At 47.5% G+C, this 23,843-nt stretch overlaps 1 protein-coding gene across 5 annotated transcripts in view; it reads left to right on the top strand.

Moving 5' to 3' along the window:
- Nucleotides 1–23,843, top strand: part of CTIF (cap binding complex dependent translation initiation factor) — a 311,678-nt gene that overhangs the window by 11,158 nt on the left and 276,677 nt on the right. The gene's annotated exons all lie outside the window — the stretch shown is intronic.

Raw genomic sequence — 23,843 nt, 5'->3', positions numbered from 1 at the left:
TTTCTTCCTTCCTTCCTTCCTTCCTTCCTTCCTTTCTTTCTTCCTTCCTTTCTTTCTGTCTGTGTTGGGTCTTTGTTTCTGTGCGAGGGCTTCCTCTAGCTGTGGCAAGCGGGGGCCACTCTTCATCGCGGTGCGCGGGCCTCTCACTGTCGCGGCCTCTCTGTTGCGGAGCACAGGCTCCAGACGCGCAGGCTCAGCAGTTGTGGCTCACGGGCCCAGTTGCTCCGCAGCACGTGGGATCTTCCGGGACCAGGGCTCGAACCCGCGTCCCCTGCATTGGCAGGCAGATTCTCAACCACTGCGCCACCAGGGAAGCCCTACAATTTTTAAAGTTATTAAAAATATTGGCTATATTCCCCATGTTGTACAATATATCCTTTAATTTGTTTTATACATAATAGTTTGTACCTTTTAATCCCCTGTCCCTATAGTGCCCTTCCCCACTTCCGTCTCTCCACTGGTAACCACTAGTTTGTTCTCTATATCTGTGAGTCTGCTTCTTTTTTGTTATATTCACTGGTTTGCTGTATTTTTTAGATTCCAATATAAGTGATATCATACAGTATTTGTCTTTCCAAGTCCATCCATGTTGCTGCAAGTGACAAAATTTCATTCTTTTTTATGGCTGAGTAGTATTCCATTGTGTGTGTGTGTGTGTGTTTGTGTGTGTGTGTGTGTGTGTGCCACATCTTCTTTATCCATTCATCTGTTGATGGACACTTAGGTTGCTTCCACATCTTGGCAATTGTAAATAATATTGCTATGAACATTGGGGTGCATGTATCTTTTCAAATTAGTGTTTTTGTTTTTTTCAGGTATATAGCCAGGAGTGAACTGCCGGGTCACATGGTGGTTCTAATTTTAGTTTTTTGGTGAAACCTCCATACCATTTTCCACAGAGGCTGTACCATCCTTGTGTCTTAATGTATCAGGCATGAAAACCTTGCCCAGAATCCCCCTGCTAGAATTTACTATCAAGTTCCATTGAAGAGAAGTGGGTCGATACCTCACCATGGAGGCTGATAAAGCAAGTTTTGGTGTTTTCTGCCTCATCTATAGGAAGAGGGAGAACTGCTTGCGAGGAGGTGGAGAGGGGGATCATGGTTAGGTAAGCAATGATTGTTTACCTCACCAAGTTTCATTGTGATTTTACGTATTCATTTGGGGATGTATCAGCTTTATTGAGATATATTTTTTTTATAAAATTATTTCTTATAATATAATTGAGGTATAAGGAAAACAAACCTACCCCCTGGGCTCTGGCAACTACTCTTCTTTCTTTCGCTATAATCCTGCCTTTTCTAGTAATTATTATTTCTTAATCTATAGGTAATATGGGAGTGTAGGACCCTAGGTGTCCCGTGGAGGTCTTTTGTGTGGTCTCAGGTAGATTCTATGTCCCCTTCCCCCAGTGGCCCCTCTGCATTCCGGTCACTGGGGCCAGGTGGAGAAGCCGAGCAGACAGAGTTGTCCAGAGAGAGGGAGAGAGAGGGAACCTATGTTGGTGGTGGCCCTGACAGCAGGACTGGAGATACCTAAGGGGCCGAGGTTCTGGCTGGTCCATGACAGACAGCAGTCACTTGTGCCGGCAGCTGTGGGGTTTGAGGGAGGAAATTGCTTCTTAGTGTGGCTTGGACACCTTGGATGCTGCAGAGTCAGTTCTCCTGCCCCTGCTAATTGAGAACTCTGGCCAGGGAATGTAGGCCACGGGAAGATTATGGGGGACACCATCTTCCCCTCCCCAAACCATCATCCCCTTCTATTGATACAAACAAACAGCTCAGGCCAAGGGAAGACCACCCAGTGCCCTGGAGCAAATAAGTCCCCTCTGGGCTCTTCTGTACTCTGCTTGTATGGTCAGTTTTGTCCTCCTCTTCCATCCCAGCCTTTGGTCTGTACATCTTTAGCACACTTAGCACTTTGCGCCACTCCCATCCTTCCTTGGGTTCTTGCCTGATCTGCTCCCTGAGATCATAAGCACCTTGAAGATCATATCCTGGTCTGAGTCACTTGTGGATTTCCCATAGGGCTAGGGCAGTGCTTGCCACAGGGTCCCTGCTCCAGGAACACAGATCTTTTTTAAAGCAAAATGAGTATTTGTAGAATGAGGGGAGGTACTTGTTCACTTTGGGCATCTCTCCAGATTCCAAACCAGTTCAGTGTGGCACAACACAGTGCCCTGGATAAGGATTTGTGAGTCTGTACATATTCCTTTACTAAAGAGGAAGAAAGGTAATCCACCATGCTGTTAATGGGTTGAATTGTATCCCCCCTAAAAGTATGTTGTAGTCCTAACCCCCAGGACCTTGGAATGTGACTGTATTTGGGGATGGGGCCCTTAAAGAGGTAACTAAGGTAAAATGAGGTCCTATGGGTGGCCCTAATGCAATATGACTGGTATCCTTAAAAGAAGAGGACATCAAGACACAGACCTAGGACACCTGAGACAACCATGTGAGGACACAGGGAGAAGGTAGCCATCTGTGAGGCCAAGGAGAGAGGGCTCAGAAGAAACCAACCCTGCTGACGCCTTAATCTCAGACTTCTAGTGTCCAGAACTATGAGAAAATAAATTTCTCATGTCTAGGCCACCCAGTTTGTGCTATTTTGTTATGAAAGCCAGGCTCCAAATCCAGGCCTATGTGACTCCAGAACCTGGACTCTGCTGCTGTGTTTGGGGGTGGGGTGGGGGTGGATGTCTGTCAACTCAGGGATTGAACAGGTGGTATTTCTGCTGAAACCCTGGGGCAATCCAATAATAACTTTAAAAACCTAACATTTGTTACGTATTACTGTGTTAAAGTGCTTCGTGAGCACTTTACATGTGTTATCTTAATTAACCTTCTATTTTATAGATGAGACAATGAGGGCACAGAGAGGTTAAGTAATTTACCCTAGGTCACACAGCTAATAAGTGGCATAGACTATTTTGCTATTTTGAGTGTTGTATCTTAACCATCACACACGGGGATTGACAGGTTATGCTGAGATCCTCTTGTGGTATTCTGGGAAAGTCACTGGTCTTACGTCTGCCATTAATGACTTGGGTGATCTTGGGCAAGTCACTTTGCATCTGGATGTTTTCTCCTCGGTGACCTCAGGGACTGGATGAGATACTATCTAACGTCCCTGATTGTCTCCTTCTGAGGTTCCTAGTGCCAGGCCTCTGAGGCAGGGATTATATCCTCAGCATGGACTGGTGTAGGGGAAGAGGAATCCCTGTGATGTCATCTTCGGCATTTGCCCACACCTGAGGTAGCAGCTCTAGATCTGCCTGATTTGGCCATTTGGACCTATGGTTTGACAGTTTGCTCCTTCCCTATAAAATTAACTTTTTCAATAAGGTAGAAATTATCCCCACCCTGTGCCAGACATCTTTCTAGGTCTTTTAAGGATGTGGGCTTTGAGTTATATCAGCCAAAGGGTATGGGGAAAGGGTTGATGGTAAGTGATATGATGTGCTTTCTTCCTCTAGGTTGACTGCAGTCTCGTTCATGCCAGAGAGAAACCAACCCCGGGGGCAGCACACCTTAAAAGATCCCATGTTGAGCCAAAGACCTCTGCGTCTTTAGCCTTATCTTGTTTCCATTTCCCATAAGACCCAGGTAGATGGCAGGTGATGGTGAGGGTGAGGAGAAGGTGGTGGCCTCGTTCTAGGATTCTGCAGACTGAAAACAGAGAGGTAAGAACAAGGGTGAGGTTGGCCAGGCTGCTTGTGGACAATCTCAGGGCCCTGGTTTTTAAGCCTCTGGCAACCCAGCCCCTGGTTTATCCCCACAGGGTTTTAATGATTTTAGTTACCTCATTAGAGCTAAGTTTACTTAATGTATCTGTAACAGATTTTAAAACCAGAAAAGCAGGTGAGTGTCTTTGAAAGTTCCCAGTTACTCAGCTGCCTGCTCATGACCTCCATAGATCTAGGAAGCCGAAGCTCTCTGGCTCTAGCATTCAGATGGCCGGGAAGAGGCCTTCAGATCCCAGTGGCTGAGGACACCTTGAGTACCCTGACCGCTATGGATGGGCGGTTGTCAGCAAAACCAGGGGTTATTACCCCCTGGTGCTCTTATGAGGAGTGGGAGTGGGCAGGGCTAATGCACTTCTTCTAATGGGGGCATTGAAGCAAGAAGAACTAGGTGACTTGGCCAAGGTCACATACCACACTCATTAGTGAGAAACCAAATTAAGGGCTGGTTCTCCATTCAGTAAACCTCCTTTCTCTGCCTTAAAGTACAGCATTCAGACCACTGATGGGGAGTATAGGCTGATTTTCAGTCGAATATGTAGGAACAAGTTAACAATTTAAAGCCGCGTATTCATTTAAATGTGCGTTAAAGAAAGAAAACATAACTAGTACATGGAACTTGTGATTTCGTTATTGCTTAGCAGGAAGCTTAGTTAATAAAAAGTCAAGACAAAGTCAATAATATTACAGCTGGTACCCAGCTATGACAGAAAACTCCAAGGTGGTGAATTTTGGGAAATGCTGCCAAAATCAAGTTTGGGTTGGGCTTCTGTCACTTGGCACTGGGTGAGTTCTGAATAATACATGACCGATTTCAGCCCAAGGCTACCTCTTTTCATGTAACAGATGCGGGTTTCTAAGTATTGAAACTTAGAAACAAAACTTCTATACGTGTGATTGTAATTTGGATTCATGAAAGGTGGTCATTACCTAAAGACAACCTAAGTAAATATTGTTGTAAAGCAAAGAATCCTTTTATATAGTGTCCAGTTTCTTTCAAAAGCAAATTTAGACTTTTAAATAGTAACTTATATTATCCAGGATTTTGATGACCAGAAACTTCTTAATTGGCACCTGAATAACTTCAGCACAATGAAGGTTAATATATTTAATTGTCAGGAAGATCATCTTAGCATCAAATGTGCTGCAGTAAAGAATGTTCTGTCTGACATCCTTTCTCCAACCAGTGATAAATACTCTTGTCTAAGGTTAACTAAGGGGTGCATTTTAGAGCCAGCCCATCCTATGAACCCGACAAAGTTTTACTATCTGCATTTGAGTAAATTCCGATTATCTAGAAGAGTTATGTTGAAGCTGAGGCAGTCACTTGTAACACCAGACTCAACATCTTTAGGCCAGCATATTCTCTTCCATACTGTGAGCAATGGTGACCCTATTTTCTGAACCCAAAATCAGGATGTGCATTTGAATATTTGAAATCAGGACTTCTCCCACCTGTCATCTTACATCTACATCGGGACTCTGAGGTCTCATTCTCAAATTTGTTGATGTGCTCTTGCAATTTCAAAATTCTCTTTTTTAATAAAAATATTTGTCCTTTCTTCAGATCCTCCTGAGACCTACTTTCTCTTTCTACTTCCCCCTCAAATATCTTAGCTTTTCACAGTTCTGCTCCCAGTACGATGTGTATGGGGGTTTTCTACACCACCTGGGGGTTTTCTACACCACCAAGCAATTCTCTGACACCAGCTGGGTGTCCTACAATTCAACTCAATTCTTCTAACACTACCTACCTAGAGACAGCATCAGATCCCACAGGTTAAGGGCTCAGTCCTACATCTAGACCCCCTGCACCCCCCCCAGACTTCAGATGCTATGCTTCTGACTGGCTTTCAATGACCCTGCTCCTTGGGTCCTATTAATTTGTTAGAGCAGCTCACAGAACTCAGAGAAGCATTTTACCTGTTAGATTACCAATTTCAGGAACAGTCAGATGGAAGAGATGCGTAGGGCAAGGTATGGAGAAAGGGCCCAGAGTTTCCATGCCCTCCTGGAATACACCACTCTCCCCAAATCTCCAGATGTCCACCAACCTGGAAGCTCTCTGAACCCCATCTTTTGGGAATTTTAGGAGGGCTTCATTACAGAGACATGTTTGATTAAATCATTGACCATTGTATATCGATTCAATCTCCAGCCCCTCTCTCGTCAGGGGTGGGACTGAAATTTTCTACCCTCCAATCACATGATTGGCTCCCCTGGCAGCCAGCCCCCATCCTTATGTTTCCAAAGGTCACCTCATTAACATAAACCTAGTTGTGGTGGAAGGGGTTCGTTATGAATATCAAGACACCTTTAAAGCTCTTACAAATTCCAAGGGTTTTAGGTGCTATATGTCTGGGATGGTTGAAGACCAAAAATATAGTTCTTATTATAAATCACACTATCACATTCCTTTATTAATATAACAGAAAATTAAATCTGGGGTCTGCATTCCTACCCCATCCCCCAAAATCCTAACAAACAAAAGAATATTTTGCTGTTTTATCTGTGGGAGCAGGTGGCTTTGTAACCGGAGCAAATGATTGAAATTAAGGAGCCTATTCTCCTTCCTATTACTGTGTAACAAACCACCCTAAAACTTAGTGGCTTAAACAGTGATAATCCTTTATTCTGCTCAGGAGCCTGGCATTTGGGCAGGGCTCAGTAGGTACAGCTCACGTCTGTCTGCTACACGTGGTATCAGCTGAGATGGCTCAACCAAGGCTGGAAGATCCACTTCCAAGATGGCTCATTCCTCAGGCTGGCGAGTTGTCCTGGCTGTTGGTTCTTCTCCGTGTGGGCTTCTCCACGGGTCTGCTTGGGCTTCCTCAAGGCATGTGGCTGGGTTCCAAAAGTGAACGTCCCAGGAAACAGGAAGGAGAAGCTGCGATTTCCCAAAGGCTTGGCCTGGAATCCTCGGTGTCTCTTCCATATACCATCCGTGGAGCAGTCACCCAGGCCGGATTCAAGAGGAAGGGACATAGGTCCTATTTCCTGATGAGTGGGGTGTCAGAGATTTGGGGGCCATGTTTTAAACCACAGGAACTGGTCTCACAGGAGAGGAGTGTCCTTCCTTCTTGCAGACCTTCACGGATGTTTAGAGTTCATCTTCTTGCAGTCTTTTATGGGGGGATGAAAAAAGAAATACCTGTAAAACCCCGTTTATATCATTTAAACACTGTTATAGTTAGTAAATGTCCGTTTTATATTCTAGTCCTTTAAAAAATGGCTTCCCCTTGTCACAGGTATGTGGGCATCTTCATTTAATCAATCACTCCCAGAATTCGCTGAAATAGAGGCGTGCAGGCACTTGGCCTTGGCGGTGGGAGTCGTCCCCAGGCAGGGCTATCCACAGTTTCTGGCCTTCCTGGAGCAACTCTCTGTGGCAAGAGCCTGCGCTGGCTGCCAGCGGGCTGTAGAGATGAATAGGGAGACACCCCGTGCCGTGCCCACCTTCAGGGAGCCCAGGGTTGTACGGTAGATGGACAGCAATGGCCCCAGTGTCACTTTTTCTCAGGGTGTCCTTTTCCACTGGTGAAACACAGAGTGAGCATGTCTGCTCTGAATGCAGTGGGGATGACTTCTCTTTCCTGTTCTGGGGCTCTTCATTTTAAAGTGTGCCCTGGCCTGGAGCTCCCCACTCTGTTTTCCTCATCTGTGAAACAGGGAGTTCGGTCCAGTCCAGGGGTCAGCAAACTACAGCCTGCCGACCAAACCAGCCCAATGCCTGTTTTCCTAAGTGACATTTTACTGGAGCACAATCATGCCTGTTGCTTTATGTACAGCCGTGGTTGCCTTTTGCTGGTCGCAGCAGGGACCATATGGCCCACAAAACCTAAAATATTTACTCTCTGGCACTTTACAGAAAGTCTGTAGACCCCTGGTGTAGAATAATGGTTTTCAAACTTCACATGGTTTTCAAACTTCACATTTCAAAGAACACATGGTTCTTTCTTCAAATAACTTTACCAATAAATCAAATAAATTTACCAATAAATCAACTCTTTTACCAATAAATCAGTTCTTCTAGTATTTGTACCATGCACTGTGCCAAGTACTTTTAAATTGTCAACCTATTTTAATCCTTATAAAAACCCTGTGAGATGGGTAATATTATCATCCCCATTTTAGAGAAAATTGAGACAGAGTTAACAGAGAGGTTAAGTAACTTGCCTAAGGTCACACATCTAATAAGTGGCAAAGGCAAGCTTCGAATTTAGCATTCTGGCTCCAGAGTTCATGTTGTTACCCACTGCTCGATGCTGTTCACTGGTGGCCTGATGTGAAAAGAGGGAGGCCGGATGCCTAGAACTGGTGTGGGGATGCTCAGCATCTTCAGCTCATCCTTTGGCTTCTCTCCCTGCAGCCCCCAGAACCCCCAGGGCCATATCTGATAACCTCTGCAAGGTTAGCAAATTATAGGGTCCTAAGCTAACATGTAGAGGGGACTTTAGCTTGTTTGGGTTTCCCCAAGAGGAAGTGATCCTGGTTGTTGGGATCTCAAGCGAGCCTGGAACTGTAGAGAGCTCTGCTCCCTGGGAATGAGGACTCCAGACAAATGATCATAATTATGCCCAATAAAAATGAGTGCTCGGAGACCAAGGTCCACATTTCAGAACAATAACTGGAAGAAGCCATCTTTCAATTAATTGCAATGCCCCAAACAAATATTAAAACTAGTAAATCTGCGTGGAGTCAGTTCTCTGGGCCAGAGTGATTTACCTCAGAATTGAGCCATAACATTCAGCGAGGGCCAACTTTCCACACTGAATGTCACCTTCCCAGCTCCCTCCTACCAATAACCAATAAATCAGCCCAGGGGAGTTAAAAGATTAGTGGCAGCATTTCTCAGAGAGGTGGGAGCCTGGGGCTGCCGAGGGGCCCTTGGGGGTCTTCCTCTGTGCAGATTAGCTGCCTTGACTGAGCCCACCTTCCCCATAAAGGGCAGTTTTCAGGGAGGAAATACAGCCTTCTCTGTCCTTTGGAGCAGCAGAGGTGAGGGTGACTCACTTTTATTGCCAGTGGGAAGCTGACCTTGATCTTGGTGGTTAGTTTGAAGGTGATTGGGATCTTGGAGGAGAGTTTATTCTGTGGTGTTGTGGCTGGTTTCAATAATGGTATCTCTTCAATTTAGCGATTTAAGAGGATTCCTGATTCCTAGGGACAACCCCCTGGGCCTGTAGCTCCTCTGCCCTGTGCAGAAGGGTCTCTCCTATTGTGAGGGTTTTGCTGCCCCTGCTTTTTCTCCTAGGTTTGTGTCCAGTGGGCTTGGGACCCCCGAGGGAACGTAGGGCGGGCTCTTTCTGGGTGCTCCCCTCCTGCCCGGGGTCCCTGGCCTTGCCTCCTCCTCCCGCCCGCACACCTCTCTTCCTGCCCCCGCTCCACCCCCCAAAGGATGAAATAATCTTCCTGACAACCAGGAATCCCAGTTCCTTTTCAGAGATACTCTCTTTGGAGGAAAGTCTTTTTAAAAAGTCTTCCAGTTTCTTTTTGTCTGCTTTCAGGCCACGCTTTGCTGTCCCTCAGTTTTTTCAGATTGGGGTTTTCCTTCTTCTCAGAGTCAGTTTTTTGGAAGTGTTCCCTCCCGGTGGCCGCTCTCCCCTCATTCCTTCCTGTTTCAGGCGTGACCGGACTTGATCGCTGGGTGTCCCAAAGGCTAGAAGGGTGTCCCTGCCGCCTGGTTGGTAGTGGGGGCCTTGTGGGCCTGGGGGTTGGGACTGCAGGTATGGAGGTGGAGGCCCTGCAGGGGTGGGGTTGGGTGGGGTACAGTCTTGGGGCGGCTCCGTGTGCTGTGGACGGCCCCCTGCCCAGGCCTCTGTGAAGGTCTGCAAAGCCTGGCTCTAACTTAGCCTAAAGAATATTTGACCTCATCCATCTCACAATTAACTGTCGATGGAAAGCAGCAGGTACTTGAATAAGTGAAGCTGTTTCTTTTAGGGGATGTTTTGGAAAACAGAAATTTGCTTCTCATTGAAGATACCTTACTAGTGTGTGTGGTTGTGTTTTCGACAACTTACAAAATGTTAATGAAAATATGGGGCCACCACTGCATTAAAGTACGTTTGAAGTGAAGAATCCTCTCCACCTCATCACTTAAATACTGTGTTAAGTTTTGCACATTGTATCCCTTTTCCCCTTTAATAACAATTGGTTGATTGGCAGCCGTGCTAAATAATTTTGTATACTTAATTAGCTTGGTTTTAAAATTTGTTTCGAGTCCCGTTTATTACCGATGTCACCGCTGTTTTCCACAGACCCCGATCCCCGCAGCTCTGTCCTATCACCGCCTTCATCGGTGGCACGTTCTCTGCAGAGAGTACAGTTGGTCCTCTGTATCCACAGCTTCTGCATCCACGGATTCAACCAACCTTAGATCCAGAATTCTACGGGATCCAACATTGGTTGAATCCGTGTATTCCCAGGGCTGGTTCTAAGGGACTTGAACATGTGCAGATTTTGGTTTCCCTGGGGAGTCCTGGAACCAACCCTTCTGTGGATACTAAGGGACAACTGTAACTAGTTTTAGTTGTGCCTCCCTCTGTCTGGGGTTTCCCTTCCCTCCTCCTAAAGGAAACACCTGAGAAATCGCCAGGATCGTTGTACCCTTAAATAACATCAGTTGCCACTCATTTGTGTCATATTTTATGAATTTACCAAGTGCTCTCATGCCCCATATGTGGGGTAGGCTGGTGTTATAATTATGGCCACTTTACACAGATACTCTGAGAGATTAAAAGTCTCACATAGGACTTAGCAGCTGACATCAGGACCAGAGGCTATATCCTCTCACTCTCAATCTAGTGTTCTTTCCACCACACCATGCAACCAGCCATAGACACCAGGGACGAGGCCTCTATGCTTTAGTTCCTTCTTCTGTAAAGTGGGGTCATAACAGCGCCTATTTCATGAGGCCACTGTGAGGCTGAAGTGAGCTGTCACATGTGCTTAGGATGGTACCTGGTGACAGTACATGTGAGCTCTTAGGAGGGGTGGTAGTAACCCCCGCTTATGTGCCGGACATGGTGGGGAACAGACTGATTCCGTGGCTCAGGCACACCATCCAGAAATGCAGGTAAAACCCGTGCCCAGATAAGCATCATACAAGATGAGAAGGCTGGGCCCGTGGCTGCGTGCCTGTCCCACACCGCACATCTCGGGGTCCAGCCTCCTGGCGTAGTGCCCTTTCCTTTGCCAGGGTGGTCGACCAGGAGGCCACCTGTAGAGCTGACCCTTCAGTTGGGAATCTTGGCGTGCTTGGTGGTCTGTCCATTTTACAGACCGAGGCTGCGGCCACTGGGCATTCTGGCTCCCAACATTGCCTCACTACTACCCTTGCAGTGTCACCATGTGTACACGTACATACCCAAAGGGATAAAGCCATCAACAGTGGGAGTGTGTGGTGTGTAAAGGAAGGAGTTCGTTCATTCATTCATTAGTTCATTCATTCATTCATTCAACCAGTATGTACTACAATAGGCCAGGCCCCATTCTAGCTGCTGGGGGTGCAGCCGTGAGTGGGACAGAGCCTCATGGAGCTTTCTGACCACAGACAAGGACACAAGTGTGTGCTATGAAGGGGAATAAGGCAGGGCCAGGGGCTGGAGGGCCTGGGAGGCGGGTGGTGACTTGAATGGGAAGGACAGAGTCCTGAAGAAGGAGAGTATATGGAGGGCTGAGGATCCTGGTCTGTTGGAGGAGCGGAAGGCCATGGGGCTGGAGGCGAGTGAGCAGGGGGGGAGCACCGAGCCATCCGGTAGCAATATCATGGGGCCAGATCTTGCTGCACTTGGACTTGGACTCATAGGAAGCCTTTGGAGGCTTTGGAGGGCATGCTCTGAGATTGCAGGGCTCGCGTTATTAGCCAGGGAGAGGAGAAGCTCTCACATCCGACCCTGGCACAGGGCTGGGATTTCGGAAGCTCCAGCATCCCCTGCAGCTGTGGCCTGTGCAGGTGCCTCCTGCGTCACACCCTTTAGGTATGCTGCCCCCCACGCGTGACATTCCAGTGATGTCCTAGGGCTGATGTACCCGCTCCACCCCCTGTGCTGGAATGCAGAGTCTCAGCCCCAGCAGCGGGGGCTCCCTGGTGTGTGCTTTGGCAGAATTCCTCTCCTGATTTTGAGCCTCTGGGACTCATCTGGGGTTCCTCTCTGTGCCCCTTTCAGTGAGCGGCACACCATAGGCCTCCCCAAAGCTGGTAGGGAAGAGAGAGGACGTAAAACCCAAGATTAGGTCCTGAGCCTGGCCAGCACCTTGGGGGAGGCACTTTGAGGGCAAAGAGTTGCGATTTTCATGGCCAAGATGAGCTTTTTGTGTGTGGGGATTGTCCCCACAAGGGTTGGGGGCTAGGTGGGGGGTGGTCCAGCCGCAGCACAGTGGGGACATCCTTCCATGGGGGCAGCCACCTCATTCCACTGCTCACTGTTGGAGGCGACAGCTGGGACAGCAGCTGCAGCCTCTGAGGCCAGGCTCTTCCTCTCAAATGCCTCTTTGAGAGGCATTTCCCTTTGGGGTGGGAGTCCTTTCCTCATCCAGAAAAAAATGAAAGATTTGGAAAGGCTGCAGAAACCCCCTTATGGACAGCTCTGGGTAGATGACAAGAGAGGGACTTTGGGGAAGGGATTAATACTGCTGGAGTTGTGTCTAAAGGACAGTGCTTCCTGGGCACTCCTATTTGGCTTACAAAACCCCACAGCCAGCAGCCTACCTCACTCGGGCCTGGCTGAGAGACTGTAGATTTTGATTCTCATTCAATCATTAAATGTTTTAAAAGTCTGTGAAACAGATAGTCAAAGAGTTAATAGTCTTAGAAATTTATTCAAGAAATTTATTCAACAGATATTTTTTATTTTTTAATTTTTTTTTGGCCACGCCATGCGGCATGTGGGATCTTAGTTCCCCAACCAGGGATCGAACCCGTGCCCCCTGTATTGGGAGCACGAAGTCTTAACCACTGGACCTCCAGGGAAGACCCTCAACAGATATTTTTGAGCAGCATCTATGTACCAGGCTTTTTTCTAGGCGCTGGGAATATAGCAAGTGAACAAAACAGATAAATTCTTGCCCTTGAGGTCTAGTCTTATAATAGGAGGTCATCTTTAAAGAAAGACCTCTCAAATCTTTAAATAGTAACTCGTGGAGTTACACAGGCATTGGTTTAAGGATCACTGGCTTTGTGCCAGAGAGGCGGGGACAGTGGGGTAGTTAGGATGTCCAGGGACAGAGGGAAGGAGAAACCGTGTCACTAAAGGCCAGTTGGGCAGAGACATCCAGCACTCTTCCAATGTGGCAGAAGTCAGGGAAGAATGGGATTCTGTTTATGAAGTTGAGCTTGTAAATAACTATTTCTGAACATGTTTATATTGTGGAGGTAACTTATCCATGACTGGTCTTCTGATAGACCAACAAGTGTTACTGAGTATTTTCTTTGTGCCCAGGTACATGGGGCTTGTGGGAAGATGTATTCCTTTCCCTGGAGACTAACATGGTTAAGCAATTTACAACCAAAACGAGGGCGAGTCTGTTCAGAGTCACTTCATATGGCTGGGCCTGAGAGCACCGTGGAAAGAACTCATTGAGAGTAGTCTGGGAAGGCTTCCTGGATGAGGTGGCTCCTAGCTAGTCAGAAAGAAGTGGGGAAGGTGTTCTCAGAGATGTGGTAACACGTGAGCATGGCTTGTGTCCTTCGGGCAGCATGACTGGTCTGTCACAATGGACTTGGCAATGGGGCAGGTAAGAGGTTAGAAGGTGCGTGGCAGTGCAGGCCAGTGGGGGCTTCATGTGGCCTGCACCTGGCCTCCATTGAAGGTTTTGCAGCAGATGAGTAGACCGGTAATGGCAAGTGTTTAGGGTGTCTGATGGTGGGAGGGAGCTGGGAGCAGACAAATGTGAGTCCAGAGAACGGGGGTCCTTCCCCAACAAGTCATGAGGGCCATGGATAAATCACTCTCTAGAGACATCTCAGTTTACCTCATCTGTAAAATGAAAGTAAGGTTTCTAATTCTGGCTATTTCACAGATTTGTTGTGAGTCTTAATTTTACGAATAGGTATGACAATGCTTTAAACAAACAAAAAAAAGAATAAAGTGTTAAATCAAGAAAAAAATCCAGGCTATTAGCGTCAGGTTCTCCTTCTCCCTTTGGCTTCCTGACCTAGGAGACAGCATGAAGTGAGAGAGAAATCTCGTTCTCTTGTGGGTGAAGGACGTTGTCCACGCATCAGAGAACCAGGGAGGGGGAAGTGAGCTCACAGCACCTGCATTTAATCCCCCCTCCTGCCCCCACTGAGGTAGGGGAACTGAGGGGCCCCTGACCCAGAGCTGCAGCCCCGCCCAGGGTCCCACAGCTCATCAGCGATGGAACAGGGACTCTCCTGTGTGAGTCCGCTCCGGCTGCTGTAACAAAGTGCCACAGAGGCGGGCTTAAACACCGGAGATTCATTTTCTCATGATTCTGGAGGCTAGAAGTCCAAGATCAGAGGTTGGTTTCTCCTGAGGCCTCTCTCCTTGGCGTAGAGATGGCCACTTCTCACTGTGTCCTCACATGGTGTTCGCTGTGTGTGTCTGTGTCCTAATCTCTTCTTATAAGGACACCAGTTGTATTGGATGAGGGCCCACTGTAATGACCGCATTTTACCTAATCGCCTCTTTAAAGGCACCATCTCCAAATACAGCCACATTCTGAGGTACTGGGTGATCGGACTTCAGCATATGAATTTGGGGGGGTGGGGCACAAGTCAGCCTGGAACACATTTTTTTTCAGAATTTCCAGAGTGTGCACAGTTTTGAGTGGAAAGGTACACTCCTGGAGGGAAAGGGGACTGAGAATTGAAAACCCCTGGGAGCTGTTAGAGACCTGATTTGGGGGATGTGGGCACCGCTGAGAATTGTGACAAGGCAAACATAGATGAGTGAATGATTTAGTGCTCCTGGCAAACTTGAATTAGATTCACTTAAGTAAACTTCATAAACAACCCGCCCCCTTGAATTTCAAAAAAGTTCAATTAACTGCCTTTATAAAAGATTTCATAACAGGTTTACTTCTTTTTTCTTTTCAAGCTCCACCAGGAGTTTTTTTTGGGGGGCTGCGTTGGGTCTTCATTGCTGCACGTGGGCTTTCTCTAGTTGCAGCGAGCAGGGGCTACTCTTCGTTGCGGTGCGCGGGCTTCTCATTGCGGTGGCTTCTTTTGTTGCGGAGCACGGGCTCTAGGCACACGGGCTTCAGTAGTTGTGGCTCATGGGCTCAGTAATTGTGGCTCATGGGCTGTAGAGCGCAGGCTCAGTAGTTGTGGCGTACGGGCTTAGCTGCTCCATGGCATGTGGGATCTTCCTGGACCAGGGCTCGAACCCATGTCCCCTGCATTGGCAGGCGGTTTCTTAACCACTGCGCCACCAGGGAAGCCCAGGTTTCCTTTAAATACCCACCCTCACTGGTATACTTAAAAAGTGATTTAGCACCATGTGATTAAAGTAGTACATTTTCAGAGCCTAGCCATTAAAGGCAGGAGAGACAACCTGTAATTAAAAGTCTCCTGAACCTTCCTCTCCCAAAGACCAGTTCAGTTTAGGACAGTTGACAATTAGAGCAGCTGAGGCACTGGTGAGTCTCCTGTGCCTTCCGCTCTAAGTAAGCATGTGCAGAGATCTGACCAGGCTTGGGGAGGGCAGCACTGACCACTCCTGCCTGGGGCTGGGGCATCTGTCCTGCTATCCTACGAGCCAGCGTTGAGTCTATGCTGGCAGCAACCTAACCTCGTCCTTCCTGACCTCTGTCACTTGAGGGCAGTGATAGTGGACCCCGGTTAGTTTAGAGAGCAAGGAGACATAGGCCATATTGAGTGTTGTCCAAACCTGATGTCAGCGATTTCAACCTGCAAACATGCACTCTTAACCACAGCTGCAGACGTGGCCAAGTTGACTGATTCCTAGTCCTCCGTGTAAATGGAGCACATTGCCCGGGACTGGGAGAGGAAGCCAAGATCAGAAGGAGACCCTTCCCCACCCCTTAGAGGGGAGAGCATGTGTAACCAGGATCCATTTGCAGGGAAGCATGTCATGATTCTTAGAGCGTAAAAGCTGATCATTACTGGGAGAAAGAAGAACACTTGTCACCCAGGGCAGAGGAAACTGGAGTTTAATGAAGTCAGTTGCTTGTTGGGTATCAGATTCTGTCCTTCCATCATAAATATTTATTAAGAACCTACTGCATGCCAGAACTGTGCTGTGTACAGAGGGCCATGCGGTAGTCTCCCCTGGCCAGAGAGCCTTCAAAAGCAATTTTCTAAGTTGAGCGCTTCGTCCCTGCCCTGAAGGCTTGCACAGACGAGTGGAAGAAGCAGACGTTCACACACAGGGTGGAGGGAGATGCCCAGGGCACCGTGTGAGTCCCCGGAGAGGAGCCTGGCCCAGCCTGGGGAGTCAAGGAAGTTGCCTTATGAGAGTGGTGAATAAGTTGAGAACTAAATGAAAGGACGCAAGGAGGGGAATTAGTTTGGCCAGCAGGTGGGGACAGGAGTGTTTAAGGCAGGAGGGACATTATATGCAAAGGTCTGGCAGTGAGAATGTGCATGTGTGGGGGTCATTCAGGGTCATCTGAGGACACAAACTTGGAGAAGAGTGGAGGGAGGTGAGGAATGGGGCTGGAGTGTTGAGCAGAGGCCAGAGTGTGAAGGACACACAGGTGGAGGTGAGTAAGCCAGACCTCGCCCCAGCTTTTTTCTTGCACTTTGGGGCAAGAGATCCTGTGACAGATGCCTTCGGCTCGAGGGACCACAGTACTGGGCAGTCTGGACACAGCCTACCCTTAGCCCCACTCCTCCCCCCTATACCTGGTGCTCTGAGGGCTCATTCAGCCCCCTCGTTGGCATCCAGGTTGGAGGATTTGTTCTTTGATTCTGCTGTGAGGTTTGGATGGCCTCCTTGCCCTTCACACTGAGTTGCCTGGCTCTTTTCTGGGCTGTGATGCCTCTGTGTCCCTTCATGCCAATGCGGAACTCTTCAGAGCCTGGCAGCCTTTGTTGTTTAGGGTATATAAACTCAAAGGAACCAATCCATGAGTATTGGTTAGTAAGAGACATCAGAAATAACCAGGGCTTAAGTAAGATAGAGATTATTTCTCTCTTGCATAAAAGAGGCCTGGAGGTAGGCTGGCCAGAGTTGGTATGCTGGTTCCATGGGCCTTAGGCTACTTCCATCTTTTTGTACCACCATCCTCTGCATGTGGCCCTTTTATTCAAGGTCACTCAAGGTCCAACAGTGTTGCTGGAGTACCAGCCATCACACAGGGTCATTCTGGGAAGAAGGAGGAGGAACTGGAATCAGTTTTCATTGATTACCCCTATCTGCAAGGGAGGCTGGGAAATGTTTTTCAGGTGAGCACTTACCCAAGCTTCTGTTAGGAAGGAGGAATGGGAGAATATACATTGATTAAGCAAATAGCAGCCTCTGCCGTGGCATGTTGTAACAGGGAGCCAAGGAGGACGAGCAGCTCCCTGAGGGTGTGGCTCTGTGTTCCATTTCTATCTGTGGCACTCAGCCCTGTGGCGCATAGGAGATGCTGCTGACCGGGCAGATGAATGTGACAAGACGCAGGGGAAACTCCACTTCCTATTAGTCATCAATAAGCCCAGAGGACTCAGAGAATAGCAGGACTGTGCATGGGCTGGGGGCCTGGTCCCACTTCATACTTAGACAAGCCGTTTACTTCTTTGAGCCTCAGTTTCTCCATCTTCAGAAAGGGAATAATCGTACTCCAAAAGATTTGTGACAAGGATCAAATGAGTCAATAGACTATACATAACTATATAAATGGAGGTTTGTGGTGGTGATTTGCAGTTTTTTGTTTTTTTTTTAAATAAATTTATTTTATTTATTTTTATTTGTGGCTGCATTGTGTCTTCGTTGCTGCGCTCGGGCTTTCTCTAGTTGCGGCGAGTGGGGGCTACTCTTTGTTGCGGTGCACGGGCTTCTCATTGTGGTACCTTCTCTTGTTGCGGAGCACAGGCTCTAGGCGCGTGGGCTTCAGTAGTTGTGGCACGTGGGCTCAGTAGTTGTGGCTCGCGGGCTCTAGAGCGCAGGCTCAGTAGTTGTGGCACACGGGCTTAGTTGCTCCGCGGCATGTGGGATCTTCCCGGACCAGGGCTCGAACTCGTGTCCCCTGCATTGGCAGGCGGATTCTTAACCACTGCACCACCAGGGAAGTCCCTGATTTGCAGTTTGTTTAGCTCCTCAGACTCTTCCTCTCCCTCTAGGTAAAGTCTAGAAGATTAAATGACTTTTCTGAGCTCAGTTATATATACTGACTTCTCTCATAGACTCCACCCCACCCACCCAAGCCACAGGAATCATAATATCCCCTTGTGTTTTAGACATCTTTCTTCTGAAGAACTCAAAGCCTTAATTATCTCTGGACCACCTAATATTTCAAGATACAGGGAGGGGCAAGAATTATTATTTCTATCTGGAAAACGGACAAGTAAGCCACTCAGGGTCAGAGCTGTAACTAAAACTGGGTCTTCTGACTCCAAACCCAGAGCTCTTTCTCCCGAAATAGTATTTACAGACCTTTTGTTTTAAAGCAACAGATGGACCTCTTTAAAATAATCCTTTGTCAGGGGCCCAGTGCACAAAACAGGAAACAGAATGCCACTGGCTGCCCTGCCCCACAAGCCACCTCCCTGGAAAGTGCCCCTAACTCTCCCCAGGGCCCCAAGGTGGGCTGTCCTTGGTCCTTCAGGAAGCTTCTACTTCCCTAACTGCCCAATGCTTCATGGGTTTTGAGTGCTCTGGGTGGATGCAGGAAGTAGAAGCCCAAGCCCTCCCCTTAGCTGATGAGATGAGCAACTTGGTCATCGGGTGACAGTGAATAGATGTCATCACACCTTGGCTTGGTTCCAGCCTGCGGTGGAGACCCTCACAGTCCGGCCCCATCTCCCAACCCAGCCCCGACTCATCGCCCACTCTCCCAGTGCTTTACCCTAAATAGGTTCTCAAGGAGTTCTTTCACGCTCGAAAGAATTATAAATTATGTGGTAAAACCACATACCCCCAAATACAAGTAATTATAATTTATTATCCATTTTTCCTTTCATATTTTTGAATGCTTTCTTACTATGTTCTTGCCAAGCTTCCTAACTTTTTAATGAATCAACCCTGTGTTCTCATCCTGCCTTCTCTATGGTCCACATTGATTATCTAATAGAAATTTAATTTAAAAAATTTGAAGAAGTAATACACTTACACAGTTAAAAAATAAAGACAAAATGAAAAGGTATGCTTCGGCAACAACCCAAATGTCCACCAACCAATCAATGGATAAACAAAATGTGGTGTATCCATACAGTAGAATATTATTCAGCTGTAAAAAGGAATGAAGCACTGATACATGCTACAATTTGGATGAACCTTGAAAACATTATGCTAAGTGAAAGAAGCCAGACACAAAAGTAACATATTGTATGATTCCATTTATATGAAATATCCAGAATAGGTAAATTCATAGAGACAGAATGAAGGTTGGTGGTTACCAGGGGTGGGGAGGTTGCAGGAATAGGGAGTAACTGCTTAATGGGTACTGGGTTTTCTTTTGGTGTGATGAAAATGTTTTAGAACTAGATAGAGGTGGTGGTTACACAGCAATGTGACTGTACTAAGTGCCATTGAATTGTACAATTTAAAATACATAAAACGGTTAATTTCATGTTATGTGAATTTCACCTCAAGAATTAAAAAAAAAAAAAGATGATACGATCTGTGAAGTATGAAAATATTGTTTTCACTTTGTCCCTGTCCATTTGTCCCTTCCTTCTTGCCCTACTCCCTCCCTGGAGGTAACAATTTTTGAAAAAACTTTTTATTATTAAAAATTCCAAAAGATGTAAAGGTAGACAGAATGGTTTAACGAATTACTGTGTACCCACCACCCAGCTTCCTCAGTTATGATCTCACCACCAAGTTGATGCTTTTCCGGTGTCCATTCTCCTACCCCTGGATTATTTGAAGCAAATCCCAGATACTATATTATTTCACTCATAAATAATAAATCAATATATATCAGTAAAAGAACGGTTTTTTAAAAAACACAGCCACAATATGTACCACTTTCAATAATATTTTGTTTCTCCTTTCAGTATTTTTTCATGCACTCTAAAGAATACATTCTGATGTTTCCCCTTTCTTACATCAAAGGGACCATACTGAAAATGCGATTCTGTACCTGTTCCCTTTCACCTTACAGAACATTCTGTAGATGTTTTCTCTATCAGTGCACAGCGATCCTCCTTGTTTTTTTCTGAGTGTATAATATTCTATCATATGGCTATATACTAGTTTATTCACCCATCCCCCGTTTCTGGTGGTTTTCAGCCTTTTCCTTTGGATAGTCTGAGCAGGACGCTTTGCAGACTAAGGGGTCAAAGGCAAATCGTATTTGGCTCATGGTCTTGAGAAACCTGGATTAGGCAGATTCTTCAGAGAAGCAGAACCATTAGAGAGAGAGGGAGAGAGAATCCTCCTGGGGTTAGCTTGGGTTTCCCTCCAACATGGTGGTCTCAGTGGACGTGGCCTTATTTCAAGGTGGCTGCCCTCCCTCAGAGCACAAATGTGAAAGCCTCCAGGTCTTCTTCAGTCTTAGGCCTGGAAAGAGCATCCTGTCGCTTCTGCTGCATTGCTGAACATCCAGTTGCACACTGCGAAGTGTGGACACTTCCATCCCTATAGGGAATGTAGTAGAATGTCTGCATGCTTAATAAATATTAGTCGTTTTATTAGAGCACTGGACTGTGAGACCCCGCTCTTGGGATAACTTCCTTTGTGACTTAGCCCAAGACCTACTCCTTTGCTGGATCTCTAAAATGGGGATGATAGAAATACTGCCGCCAGGCCCAGCTCCAAATGAGATAAGACAATAATAGCTGTGAAAGGTGTTGGCAGCTTGGTGTGGCAGGGTTTTTGGAACCTCCCTCCCTGGAGCTCCCACCCCCAGACACGAGTCCTGCCTCTGCTGCTAGGGGCAGGATCTGGGGGTGCAGGAGACAGGTCCTGGGTCCTCCTCCTGAGATGTCCAAGCAGGCCACCAGGCGGGTAGGCGGGTAGGACTTGAGTCCATGAGGGACAAGAGGAAAACTTGCTGAGTGTTTAATGTCCATCAGGGGCTGCATGGCTTTTATATCTTTTCTCATGAACCCACATAGCAGTTCTGTAAGGCAGTGACACTTTTGCCCCTGGGACAGTTGTGCCATGGTGATACAGCTGAGTGACAGCCAGAATTCCAGCTTAGGCCCTCCAGGCTCCAAACCCTGTGCCCTTTGCCCACAAAGCTGGCTGGAAAGAGAGACTCTTGGCAAAATACCAGAATTTTCCTTACTGTGAACACTGTTGACTCTAATTAGATTAATTTTCACTTTTCTTTTGCCTCTGAGGGGTTGATGATACAGTGGGATTACAGCACTGCACCGTGAGTAGAGCTGTGAGTGCTGGTGTGAGATCCTCCGAGCCCGAGAAGCAGTCAACTTCACATTTAATTTACCCAAGTGCCCTGCTGAGGATCCCTCCTCACCCACGACAGGGCAGGGATGGTTGACAGAGGCCCAGCCTCTCGGTCTGGCTCTACTCCCCTGGGATGTTCCCTGCCCACCGCCCCCCAGGCCATGACTATCACAAATGGTCCCTGCCTGGCATGCATTTCTAGAAACGCTGCTCCGAGCACACGTTTGTGCTGGGTTGTGGCCCTAGCCCCAAGCCCTGGTTAATCCGAAGTAGTTAAAGCAACTGCTTATGGAATCTCCTCTCTCCAAGGTAAACTGTGGAAGTAAGGGCTTTTGCCTGGATTAAGGCCTTAGCAAATGAGAGTGCTTTTCCAATGCCAGTCTTGCTTTTTCACCACAGAGAGCCAAAAATAAACATTTGTGGAGGGCCCAGGGCATGTGCCAGGTGGGCCCGAGCTAGAGAAATGTATGTGCTAGAACTTAGCCTCAGACAGAACTCACTGAAGAATAATTCCAGTTTGTGGATTGTCCCTCCTTGACCTTGGACAGCAGTGCCAGCACGCAGGACACCCAGGTGTTGCCCGCCTGCCCTGGCGCGAGCGGGTGCTGAGGAGTGGGCCTGCCTTCTGAGAGCTGTGAGTGTGCGGTCACTCGCGCCGAGGCTGCCCAGGGCAGTGCTGACCTTTGGAAGGGCAAACAAGTGGCCTTTGGGGCTTTGCCGGGTCAGCCGCCAGCCCAGGAGAGAAGCACTTAATACAGCGTGGCGTTTTCCCCTTCTCCCCTGGCCTGACCATTTCTACTGGGAAGCCAAAAAGGCATAAGCATCTTACAGTAACTGAGGTGGTGCCGGGCCTCCTGGTACCTTATGGCCCTTTCCTGAGATGGGCCTTGCCTTTCATCTTCGGACCTTTGCCTGCCTCCCCACATCTCACTGGCACCCTCCCTCGGAGCCTCTCATTTTCCGAGTCGTCTTTCTGTGCAGCTCAGTACCTCTGCCAACACAAACGCCAAAATGAGTAGGCGAAAAGCCGCCTCTGGACGGAGACTCTTCTTGTTTCCAGATTCACGGTGCCAGCGGAGGCATAACTGTTTAATCGCTGACACTGTCTCCAGTAAGACCAAATAAAACCCAGTCCCGTGGAGGCCCAAGTCCAGGATGTGACACAAACAAAGGAAAAAAAGGAAAAAGGACATAGGTAGGATTTGGTCTGCTCAGATGCGCCTTTTAAAATTCTTCTATTTAGACTCCAATTCCCTATTCTACTTCATAAGCTTGGTGCTTGGGAATTTCAAGCCTTGTCTTTTGTGTGGTTTTGGTTTCTGGCTTTCTCTATCCAGGGGATGATATTCTAAAATGTTGAAATTGCTAATTATTCTTAACACCTTGAGAGCCGCCGGGGTGGCCTGTGTGATGAGAGCAGTTCATGTCGCCGCCACAGCAGATGTGCTCACGGAGCCCCCAGGAGAGCGATTTGAGGGGAGTTAGTGAAGTGGAATCACTGTTCCTGCTTGGGCAACGCACCGGAAAGTGGGTGTGACCAGAGGACCTCTGTAAGGCCTAGATGGGCTGTCAGAGTCACGGCCTCTGTTCCCCACAGGAGGAGAGGCATCTGCCAGAGGCCCCGTGTCATGGTGACAGACCAGCCTGGGCACTCAGACGGCCTCTCGGACACTTGAGGTTAGAGCTATGAGGAGAAAACCACAACAAGAAATCGTGGCTCTAGAAAAACACTTCCTTGTCCACTGGAGGCGCGGAGTGTGGGTAAAATGGGATCTGACGTGTCCCTGCCTGGGGACCAGAGAGCAGTGACGGAGAGGGAATTCCCAAAATCCACCCTTTTAAAGTAGGTGACTTTGGGGACTTCCTGGCGGTCCAGTGGTTAGGACTCCGCGCTTCCACTGCAGGGGGCATGGGTTCGATCCCTGGTCAGGGAACTAAGATCCGGTGTGATGCAGCCAAAAAAAAAAAGTAGGTGACTTTGAATACATTCACAATGTTGTGCAACCATCACTTACTATCTAGAACATTTTCTAGAGACATCATTTTCTAGAAACTCATCACCCAGAACATTTTCATCCCCTTCTGTACCCGTGTGCAGTCACTCCCATTTCTCCCCAAGTCCCTCAGCTCCAGGCAACCTCTAATCAACTTTCTTTCCCTATAGATTTGCCTATTCTGCACATTTCGTATAAATGCCATGACTTTGCCATGCTATTACACATTCCTTCTTCAGCATCGTGCCAGCACCAGCTCTCTCGTTTATTTTCATAAATTTCCCATTTCACAGTGAGAGAAGGTGAGACAGCAATACTCCGTTTTCACAAATACTGCAGCTGATTTTTTTGTAAAAAAATTTCGATCTTTTGGAAAAATCCTGAGATCCAGTACAATTGCATAACTTACTAGCCCTGCATCTGAAATTACACTTTGCTCCTTGTATTTGCAAAAATAATTCTTGCCACCCCCTTAGATTTGGGGGCTTTAGTTTAGTCCTGCCCCCCTCATCTCCACGTTCCAAGAGCTTTTCTTCCCATTTCTGTTCTTTTCAGCTGCCTGCGCCTGGGTTGGATCTGGAGGCTCCCCTCTCCTTGCTGGGTTCCTGCAGACTTCTTTCT

Source organism: Eubalaena glacialis, chromosome 15 (genome assembly GCF_028564815.1).
Source record: "Eubalaena glacialis isolate mEubGla1 chromosome 15, mEubGla1.1.hap2.+ XY, whole genome shotgun sequence".
Taxonomy (NCBI): Eukaryota; Metazoa; Chordata; class Mammalia; order Artiodactyla; family Balaenidae; genus Eubalaena; species Eubalaena glacialis.
The sequence above is the reverse complement of the archived record's forward strand: the minus strand, read 5'-3'. Positions and strand labels throughout refer to the sequence as shown.